The sequence below is a fragment of the Arachis ipaensis genome, chromosome B09 (assembly GCF_000816755.2).
Source record: "Arachis ipaensis cultivar K30076 chromosome B09, Araip1.1, whole genome shotgun sequence".
Lineage (NCBI taxonomy): Eukaryota > Viridiplantae > Streptophyta > Magnoliopsida > Fabales > Fabaceae > Arachis > Arachis ipaensis.
In genome coordinates this window covers 38,516,633-38,527,296 of record NC_029793.2, presented here as the reverse complement: position 1 = coordinate 38,527,296, position 10,664 = coordinate 38,516,633, and the positions used below count along the sequence as shown (strand labels likewise).

The 10,664-nt window shown below is 37.8% G+C and overlaps 1 long non-coding RNA gene across 1 annotated transcript in view; it reads left to right on the top strand.

Moving 5' to 3' along the window:
• The window catches only part of LOC110266381, a 15,022-nt gene extending 7,543 nt beyond the window's left edge, over nucleotides 1-7,479 (top strand). Inside the window, exon 3 of the long non-coding RNA XR_002353703.1 lies at nucleotides 7,469-7,479. This is a non-coding gene — a long non-coding RNA (uncharacterized LOC110266381). The remainder of the gene's footprint in view (nucleotides 1-7,468) is intronic.

The following is a 10,664-nucleotide window of genomic DNA, read 5'->3' as shown; positions in this document are numbered from 1 at the left end:
ATAATTTTTCGAAAAATATAAAATAAAAATACAAAAAAAATTAGAAAATCATAAAAATCAAAAATATTTTTCTGTTTCTTGTTTGAGTCTTGAGTCATGTTATAAGTTTGGTGTCAATTGCATGGGCATCTTGCATTTTTCGAAAATTCATGCATTCATAGTGTTCTTCATGATCTTCAAGTTGTTCTTGGTAAGTCTTCTTGTTTGATCTTGATGATTTTTTGTTTTGTGTCTTTTCATGTTTATCATATGCATTCTTGAATTCTTAGTGTCTAAGCATTAAAGAATTCTAAGTTTGGTGTCTTGCATGTTTTCTTTGCATTAAAAATTTTTCAAAAATATGTTCTTGATGTTCATCATGACATTCAAAGTGTTCTTGGTGTTCATCTTGACATTCATAGCATTCTTGCATGCATCACATGTTTTGATCTAAAATTCTCATGCATTGCATCATTTTTCTTGTTTTTCTCTCTCTTCATTAAAAATTCAAAAAAAAAATATCTTTCCCCTTTTTCTCTCATCAAATTCGAAAATTTGGATTGACTTTTTCAAAAATTTTTAAAATCAAATTGTTTCTCATGAGTCAAATCAAATTTTCAATTTGAAAATCTTATCTTTTTCAAAATCTTTTTCAAAAATCAAATCTTTTTCAAATTTCTTAGTTATTTTCGAAAATTCCAAAAATATTTTTCAAAAATCTTTTTCTTATTTTTATATCAAATTTTCGAAAATAACATAATCAATTAATGTTTTGATTTAAAAATTTGAAGTTTGTTACTTGATTGTTAAGAAAGATTCAAACTTTAAGTTCTAGAATCATATCTTGTGATTTCTTATGAATCAAGTCATTAATTGTGATTTTAAAAATCAAAACTTTTTTCAAAACTAATTTCTAAAATATCTTCTTATCTTACCTTTTTTCAAAAAGTTGGTTTCAAAATATCTTTTCTAACCTCCTAACTTCTTATCTTTTCAAAAAATTGTTTCAACTAACTAACTAACTTTTTGTTTGTTTCTTAACTTTTTCAAAACCACCTAACTAACTCTCTCTCTAATTTTCGAAAATATCTCCCCTCTTTTTCAAAAATTTCTTTTTAATTAACTAATTATTCTTATTTTCATTTTTGATTTTAAAAAAATTTTCGAAAAAAAAATACTAACATTTTTCAAAAACCATTTTTGAAAATCACTAACTCTTTTTCAAAAATTATTTTCAAAAATTCCTTCTCTCTCATCTTATTCTATTTATTTATTCATCTACTAACATCTCATCTCACACCTCTGCCATCCTCACAGTTGTGTTTCTTTCTTTACATCACACTCTTTGTCTCCCTCTTTTCTTCCACTCACACAGGGATCCCTATACTGTGGTATAAAGGATCTCTATTATTATTATTATTATTATTTTTCTGTGCCTTCTTCTTTGTCATATGAGCAGGAGCAAGGACAAGAACATTCTTGTCGAAGCAGATCCAGAACCTGAAAGGACTCTGAAGAGAAAATTAAGAGAAGCTAAAATACAACAATCCAGAGATAACCTCTCAGAAATTTTCGAACAGGCAGAGGAGATGGCAGCCGAAAATAATAATAATGTAAGGAAGATGCTTGGTGACTTTACTGCACCTAATTCCAATCTACATGGAAGAAGCATCTCCATTCCTGCCATCGGAGCAAACAACTTTGAGCTGAAACCTCAATTAGTTTCTCTGATGCAGCAGAACTGCAAGTTTCATGGACTTCCATCTGAAGATCCTTTTCAGTTCTTGACTGAATTCTTGCAGATATGTGATACTGTTAAGACTAATGGAGTAGATCCTGAAGTCTACAGGCTCATGCTTTTCCCTTTTGCTGTAAGAGACAGAGCTAGATTATGGTTGAATTCTCAACCAAGAACTCATTGATATGGTTGCTAATAACTAGTTCATGTACACTTCTGAGAGGAGTCCTGTGAGTAATGGGACGCCTATGAAGAAGGGAGTTCTTAAAGTTGATACTCTGAATGCCATATTGGCTCAGAATAAAATATTGACTCAGCAAGTCAATATGATTTCTCAGAGTCTGAATGGAATGCAAGCTGCATCCAACAGTACTCAAGAGGCTTCTTATGAAGAAGAAGCTTATGATCCTGAGAACTCTGCAATAGCAGAGGTGAATTACTTAGGTGAACCTTATGGAAACACCTATAACTCATCATGGAGAAATCATCCAAATTTCTCATGGAAGGATCAAAAGCCTCAACAAGGCTTTAATAATGGTGGAAGAAACAGGTTTAGCAATAGCAAGCCTTTTCCATCATCCACTCAGCAACAGACAGAGAATTCTGAGCAGAATCCATCTAGCTTAGCAAATTTAGTCTCTGATCTATCTAAGGCCACTGTGAGTTTCATGAATGAAACAAGGTCTTCCATTAGAAATTTGGAAGCACAAGTGGGACAGCTGAGTAAAAGGATCACTGAAATCCCTCATAGTACTTTCCCAAGCAATACAGAAGAGAATCCAAAAGGAGAGTGTAAGGCCATTGACATAAGCACCATAGCCGAACCCAAAGAAGGAGAGGAGGACGTGAATCCCAAGGAGGAAGACCTCCTGGGACGTCCAGTGATCAATAAGGAGTTTTCCTCTGAGGAACCAAAGGAATCTGAGGCACATCTAGAGACCATAGAGATTCCATTGAACCTCCTTATGCCCTTCATGAGCTCTGATGAGTATTCCTCTTCTGAAGAGAATGAGGATGTTACTGAAGAGCAAACTACAATGGAATAAAAAACAGCAGAAGAAAAATCACACCCTGGAGGAGCATCTGTCTGGCGTTCAGCGCCAGAATAGAGCATGGTGCTGGCGCTGAACGCCCAAAACGGGCAGTTTCTGGGCGCTGAACGCCAGAACAGGCATGGTTCTGGCGTTCAACGCCAGAAATGGCACACAAATGGGCGTTGAACGCCCAAAATAGCCACCAACCTGGCGCTGAACGCCCAGAGTTGTGTGCAAGGGCATTTTGCATGCCTAAATTGGTGCAGGGATGTAAATGCCTTGACACCTCAAGATCTGTGGACCCCACAGGATCATCTCAGGATCTGTGGACCCCACAGGATCCCCACCTACCTCATCATCTCTCTTTCCATTCATGATCATCCCTTCTGTTTTCCATTTACCACTCACATCCATACACCCACTACCTTCAAAATTCAACATCTCTCTCCCACCCAATCCCACCCATATGGCCGAATACACACATCCATCCATCTCCTCCATATCTTCTTCTTATTCTTCTATTCTTTCTTCTTTTGCTCGAGGGCGAGCAACATTCTAAGTTTGGTGTGGTAAAAGCATAGCTTTTTTGTTTTTTCAATAACCATTGATGGCACCTAAGGCCAGAGAAACCTCTAGAAAGAGGAAAGGGAAGACAAAAGCTTCCATCAAAGGTCTATAGCTCAGTGGTAGAACATTTGACTGCAAATCAAGAGATCCCTGAGATACCTCAGGGGATACATTTTCTTCCACACAATTATTGGAAGCAACTAAGGGTGGAACATCAAGAGCACTCCATCATCCTTCATGAAATCAGAGAAGATCTAAAAGCAATGAAGGAGGAGCAACAAAGGCAAGGAAGAGACATAGAAGAGCTCAAGGACATCATTGGTTCCTCAAGAAGGAAATGCCACCATCAATAAGGTGGACTCATTCCTTGTTCTCAAATTTTCTATTTTTTGTTTTCTTTATATTAAGTGTTTATCTATGTTTGTGTCTTTATTACATGATCATTAGTAGTTAGTAAACTCTTTCGCTTATCTGAAATTCCTACCAATGATTTACATAAGTACCTCTATCCTTATTCTATTATTTATTATTCGAAAACACCATTATCAATTTATATCTGCCTAACTGAGATTTGCAAGGTGACCATAGCTTGCTTCATACCAACAATCTCCGTGGGATTCGACCCTTACTCACGTAAGGTATTACTTGGACGACCCAGTGCACTTGCTGGTTAGTTGTATCGAAGTTGTGAACCATGGTATTAGCACCATGTTCTTGGCGCCATTGCCAGGGAAAGAAAGAGCCATGAATTTTACATAATTAAAGTGTAATCACGATTACGCGTACCAAGTTGCTCACGTTGCCAGGGATTGTTCGAGCCTGGACATCACAATTTCGTGCACCAAGGACCCAAAACACTCACTTCACCCGATTCATACAACAAAGTGTGGATTGACACTTCCGTCCATACAAGGCTTCATACGGAGCCATCCCAATGCTGGAATGAAATCTAATGCTGTATGCAAATTCCACCAATGGCATGTAACGGTCCCAACTTCTGGGTTGATCCAATACACATGCTCTCAGCATATATTCTAACGTCTGAATAGTCCTTTCCGGCTGTCTGTAACACCCCAATTACCCTAAGCCTTACCTCTAGCCGTAAAGCAAAGGTTAATCAGAGATTACGACAATTCTAAGGCTTATATATATTTATATAGAAAGAAATAATATACTCTAGAAGCCTGATGAAGGATTTAGCTCCAAAAACAGGATTTGAAAAGCGCATAACGTACTAGCGAAGCTACTAACTGAAAACACAAGGTACAGATAAGATGTATCAAAATATAATAGTATAATATCAAAAGAATCTAGCCAGAACTTGCGGAGTTTAAGTCGGCTAACCATATACAGACAACAAGAAGACTGTAATTCAAAAGGGCTTATACAAGTTTTATTCTCTCAAATAAAAGCCTCTAGGCAGAATGAAATGCAAAAGTGAGAGTAAAAGATAAAATAACCAAGAAGACAACAAAATAGAATAAGATCCTCTGCTTTGCTACCATCACCCAACTCACTGCGGTGGGTCACGTACTGTATCTGAAACCAACAACGTATGGAATGAGAACCGGAGGTTCTCAGTATGGTAACAGTGCCCAATAATGTAAGATGTAAGGCCCCGGGACGCCAAAGGCAATCCTAGAACTTCACACCACATACGGATATTCAAGCTTAGAATAAAGCAAAACAAAATAAATATATAAAGAGCTTAAACCATAAACCAGTTTAACTGCCGGTTCGCAGTTTTTCACAGTTTTTCGCAGAAAACACATTTTTTGACTCGGAAAGACCTACTGAGTCCAAAAATCATATTTAAATCTCGAAATTCTCATTCTAACTTTTCCAGAACTTAATTTTGGCATTTAAATTATTTTATTCATGAAAAACCCGGTTCTTACATCCTCCCCTCCTTAAAAAGATTTTCGCCCTTGAAAATCCGAGTTACACGATATATCCCCATCAAAGCGCCCTGACGTGTCGATTTCCCTCTTGCCTTCCGCTGCGTCACTCTGATTATCGTTATCAAGAATCCGAAAGTTTCCTTAAAACAAATACCGATTTTTGCTAATATGTCTCCAAAACCTTCAAAACACGTTTATTCTAAACATATTCTTTGTTAACGCTTTTTCAAAGGAGTCAAAATCATTTGTTCGTAAGTCAAATACTTGAAATCACGGTTTTTTTGGATAAAACTTTTCAATTTAAATCCGCATTCAACAAGATAATTTAGAAACCAAGTTCACAAATTGATAAAATCATAGAACTCACTTTTTATTTTCTCAAATCTCTTCAAACTCATAATTCAACTTTTCCTCAAAATCAATTCTCTTTCAAATTTGAGTCACTTAATATAACATTTCACAAAACTTCCAAGAGACTTTCAATCATCTCCTTAAAACAGAACTTTCTTTGAGAAGACACAAGACTCTAGGGAAGAATAACCTGCCTCACTTCTTAAACTCTTTAGAAATCTTTGGAATCATAATTATTCGAATTGAAACCATTTAAAATGGAGACTTAAAATCAAAACCATAGCATGTAGGCCAAAATTTCCGAGCCACTTTCAAAACCAAAATGCTTAAAAGCCAATTTCATTTCATTCGTAAATCGGAAACCTTTCCAAGGCTCGGAGTTGTTTAGTCTTGCTAAGTCAAACTTTAAAGAATACTTCAAAAGCAAACGAACCTAATTAATCAAAGTTCAACTTCTTTTAAAATCCACTAAAACTCTTTCAAAGGTACTTCTTTAATCAAACTTCAAAACATAGGTTCTTTCTTATTTAAATCAATCTTAAAATATCCACTTTCCGTAGACAGATTAAACTCGAAAAACATCTATTTCTTAATAAATCAAGAACCAAGTAATAGAACCTCTCAAATTCATTCCTTTTCTAAATCACATTCTTAAAACAAAATCTTAAATTTCATAAAAATTTGGCAGTATCTCCCTGATAAACCACTATTTTATAGTTTATATTGTGTTTAATTGTGTGGTTTTGTCATGATCCTTACCCACTTATTCATCAATTTAGCATGCATTTAGATTTCCTTCCTAAATTCAGTACATGTTTGAAAATTGCTTCCTAGAGACTTTAATTATTTAATTTTAATTTTCCTTTATTCCATTCGATGCCGTGATCTGTGTGTCAAGTGTTTTAGGCTTTATAGGGCATGAATGAGATGGAGATTGGAGAGGAAGCTAGCAAAAAATGGAAGGAACACAAGAATTTGAGGAGATAACCAGCGAGAAGTGACGCGGTCGCATGGCTCACGCGACCGCGTGAAGGAGCGCAAATCGCAGTGACGCGGCCGCATGGCTTGCACGGCCGCGCGGATTAGAAATCGCAAGCGACGCGGTAGCGTGGACGACGCGAACGCGTGGAGAGGAAAAAGCGCAAGCGACACGTCCGCATGGACGACGCGATCGCGTGACATGTGCGATCTGCATATTCTGCAGAATTCACTGGGGGTGATTTTTGGACCTTATTTTGGCCCAATTTTCGGCCCGGAACAGCAGACTAGAGTCAGAGAATATGCAGAAACAACACACACATTCATTCAGTAGTTTTAGATCTAGTTTTTCACTCTCTTAGGTTTTTCTCTCTAGTTTTGAGAATTTTAATTTTCAATTGGTCTTAGCATTGGAACATTGAGAAGAGTTATTTCCTCATCAAGACTTCATCATTCTAGTTTGTTTTCTTAACTTGGTTTTATTCTTCCATATTCTTTGTTTTGTTCAATTTTATTATTCAGACACTTATGATTATTTAATGCAAGGATTATTTCTTTTTAATTCAATTTCAATTCCAATAATCATGTCTTCTTTTAATTCCCTTTTATGTGTTATGGGTTTATTATTTACAATGCGTGAGTAGTTTCATTACTTGATGGGGAATTGATTGAAAAGGAACTCTTGAGTTGGAAGGATTGAAAGAAAATTTGTAATTGGGTTAATTGTTGAATTGCTATCCTGTCACCAACGTCAATCCCTTGAACTAAGTGGGTTGTAACTCGTAAACGGATCTAGTAATCCAACTTGTTTGACTTTCCCTTACCTAGTAAAGGATAACTAAACAGAGTAACCGTTAATTATAAATCCATCTAAATAATCATTCCATCAATGATAGAGATTCTAACTAATCAATTCCCAGTCAAGGTTTTTTTATTCATATCATTTAATTTTCCTCGGTTTACATTCCAATTTACTTACCTCAACTTCTTCGAACCTCTGATTAATAAGATAGCACCCTTCTCTACAACTCATTGGGAGACGACCTGGGACTTAAAACTCCCAGTAATTTTGATTTAAACTCTTTATGACACATTTCTAAATTGATAGGCAGATTTTCGGTGAATTAAGAACTATACTTGCAACGTATCAATTTTAATAATTTTTTTAATTCATCAGCTTCTGCTTCCCATCAATTTTTGGCGCCGTTGCCGGGGAGTTGCAATAGAGTGCTAATTTTATTAATTAGAATTTATTTATTTGCATTTTATTTAATTTTGCTACTATGAGCTGCATGTTTCTTCCGTCAAATGACGCGTTCACTTCCTGATCCGCGCTTGCTAATATTCGATCCTGAAATTGAAAGGACTATTTCACGAATAAGGCGAGAACAGCGTAGGTTAGCCCGCTCTGAGGGCGGATCTGAAAGTGAATCTGAGGAAGAAACCAGCCCCCGTTCTACTGATTCGGTTGTTTTACGTGCAGAAAACATGGCAGCTAGAAGAGTTACCATTCAGGAGGAAGGAGCTCCTGATTTTACAATGCAACCGTTTCAAGCGCATCATCCAACGGTAGCTACAGATTTTGAAATAAAGACCGCACTGTTAAATTTGATGCCCAAGTTTCATGGCCTACCTGCTCAAGAGCCTATCAAGCACTTGAGAGATTTTCAGGCAGCCTGTTCTATTGTCAGGCGTGACGGCACTGATGAAACTTCAATTCTGCTGAAAGCTTTTCCGTTTTCTCTTGAGGGAAAAAGCAAGAGAGTGGTACTACACTCAACCTCTAGCAAATGTATCCAACTGGGATACACTCAGAAAGGAGTTTCTGGAGAAATTCTTTCCATCTGAAGTTACTGATAAACTGAGGAAGGATATCTCTACGATTGTTCAGGATGACAATGAGACTCTCTTCGAATACTGGGAGCGCTTCAATAATCTTCTGGAAGCATGCCCCCACCACATGATTGACAAGATCGTGCTACTCAGCTATATCACACAAGGTATGAGGCCCCAAGATAAGACCACATTGGAAAGTGCCAGCAATGGGTCTATGAAGAAGTACAAGACCACTGATGAAGCTTGGCAATTGATCAGTGATTTAGCTAAATCTACTCGGAACCACAGACAGAAGCAAGGCCGTTCAAAAGCCGTTACAGAAGTATCTTCTGGCAGAGAGACTACTGCTCTAACTCAAAGCATTTGTGAGATGACCAACCTGCTGAAGCAAATGCATTTGAATCAACAAGCTCAGCAAACTCAACCGCAGCAAAACCAACAACTAGTCCCACAAAGAATTTGTGAAATTTGTGCTGATTACAGCCATTACACTGATGAATGCCCACAGCTCCAACAAGAAGACAACATGGTGGCATCCACTCACAACTTCTATGACTGCCCCAACCAAGGGTACAATCAAAGTGGAAATAATAACCATGGATGGCAGGACAATTCAAACCAGAATTGGAGAGACAACAATAATAGGGGAGGTAGAGATAATCAGGAAAATCAGAGGTGGAATAATAACAACAGCAGGCAGCAAAATCAACCTTACCGAGCACCTCACCTGAGGCAAAACCAAGGACCACCGAACAATCAGTAGCAAACCTCTCAATTTACTCATTCTTCTGTATCTTCTAATGAAGATTTATTACAAGCTTTTGAGAAAAGACAACTGGCCATGGAAAGTACCATCGTGAACAGTATTAACACCAGTCTGAATGGTCTCACCTCTACTCTGCAAGCTTTTATGACACAGCTTGGTTCAGCACAAAATTCCAGTAACCAACCTTCAAGCACCACTGGAATCCCCTCTCAACCATTACCCAATCCAAAGGGAGGCATTAATGCCATCACCCTGAGGTCTGGAACTACACTACAGGAGAGGAATCAGGAGGAACCAAGCTCACCAGAATACGCCTCAGCTGAAGGGGTAGTGGAAATCGAAGATGTTGAAGAGGAAGAAGATATACAGGACATAGCTGAAGAAGAGATAGCTCAACCACAAGAAGAAGCACCAAAAGGCGCAGGCACCACGGAAACCACTGTTCCCATTCCATTTCCACAGCTTGCAAGGAAGCCCAGGAAGCAGCTGGAACCTGATCCTAAAATGGTAGAGATATTCAAAAAGGTCGAGTAACTGTCTCCCTTTTTGATGTTATTCAGCAGGTACCTAAATATGCAAAGTTTCTAAAAGACTTATGTATCCATAAAGACAAGATTAATGGATTAGAAACTATTCCTTTAGGTAGTTCTATATCTGCTTTAATGGGAGGATTACCTGAAAAATGTAGTGATCCAGGTCCTTGCATAGTTAGTTGTACTATTGGTGGTGTAGTAATTTATGATTGCATGTGTGATTTAGGAGCATGTGTCAGTATAATGCCTTTGTCCATATATGATGTTTTGAGGCTCCCTCCCTTAAAAAGGTCGGCAGCTCATTTTGTGTTAGCAGATAAAAGCATTATTACAGTGGCTGGAGTTGCTGAAGATGTTTTGGTAAACATTAAAGGGCTCACATTTCCCACTGATTTTTATATCTTGGAGATGCCCCATAATGATTCAGATAAGCCATCATCGATCCTACTTGGAAGACCATTCCTGAAGACATCAAAATTCAAATTGGATGCTTTTTCAGGAACATACTCCTTTGAAATAGATGGCCGCATAGTGATCTTCAATCTAAATAGAGTCATTAACAACCCCCCAGAAGATCGTTCTATCTTCCAGTGTGATGTCATAGACGAAAGTGTGGCTGAAGTTCAAAAAGAAGAGTTTGAAGAGAGGCACATTGGACAAGGTCCGAGTGTGGGGACCCTCTTAACTGACAATGAGGGCACTTCGCCATTTTCACGAGCTCCAGATAATCCAGAGCCTGCCCATGATCAAAAGTTAGAATTGAAACCTCTTCCTCCACTTCTCAAATATGCTTATCTTGAGGATGAGTAGAAGCTTCCGGTTATTATTGCAAGAGAGCTGACTCCTCAACAAGAAGAGCAGCTACTTGATGTGCTGAGGAAGCATAAGAAGGCAATTGGGTGGAGTTTGGCAGACATAGTGGGAATCAACCCTCAAGTATGCGAGCACAGAATATTTTTAGAAGAGGGAGCAAGACCTGTC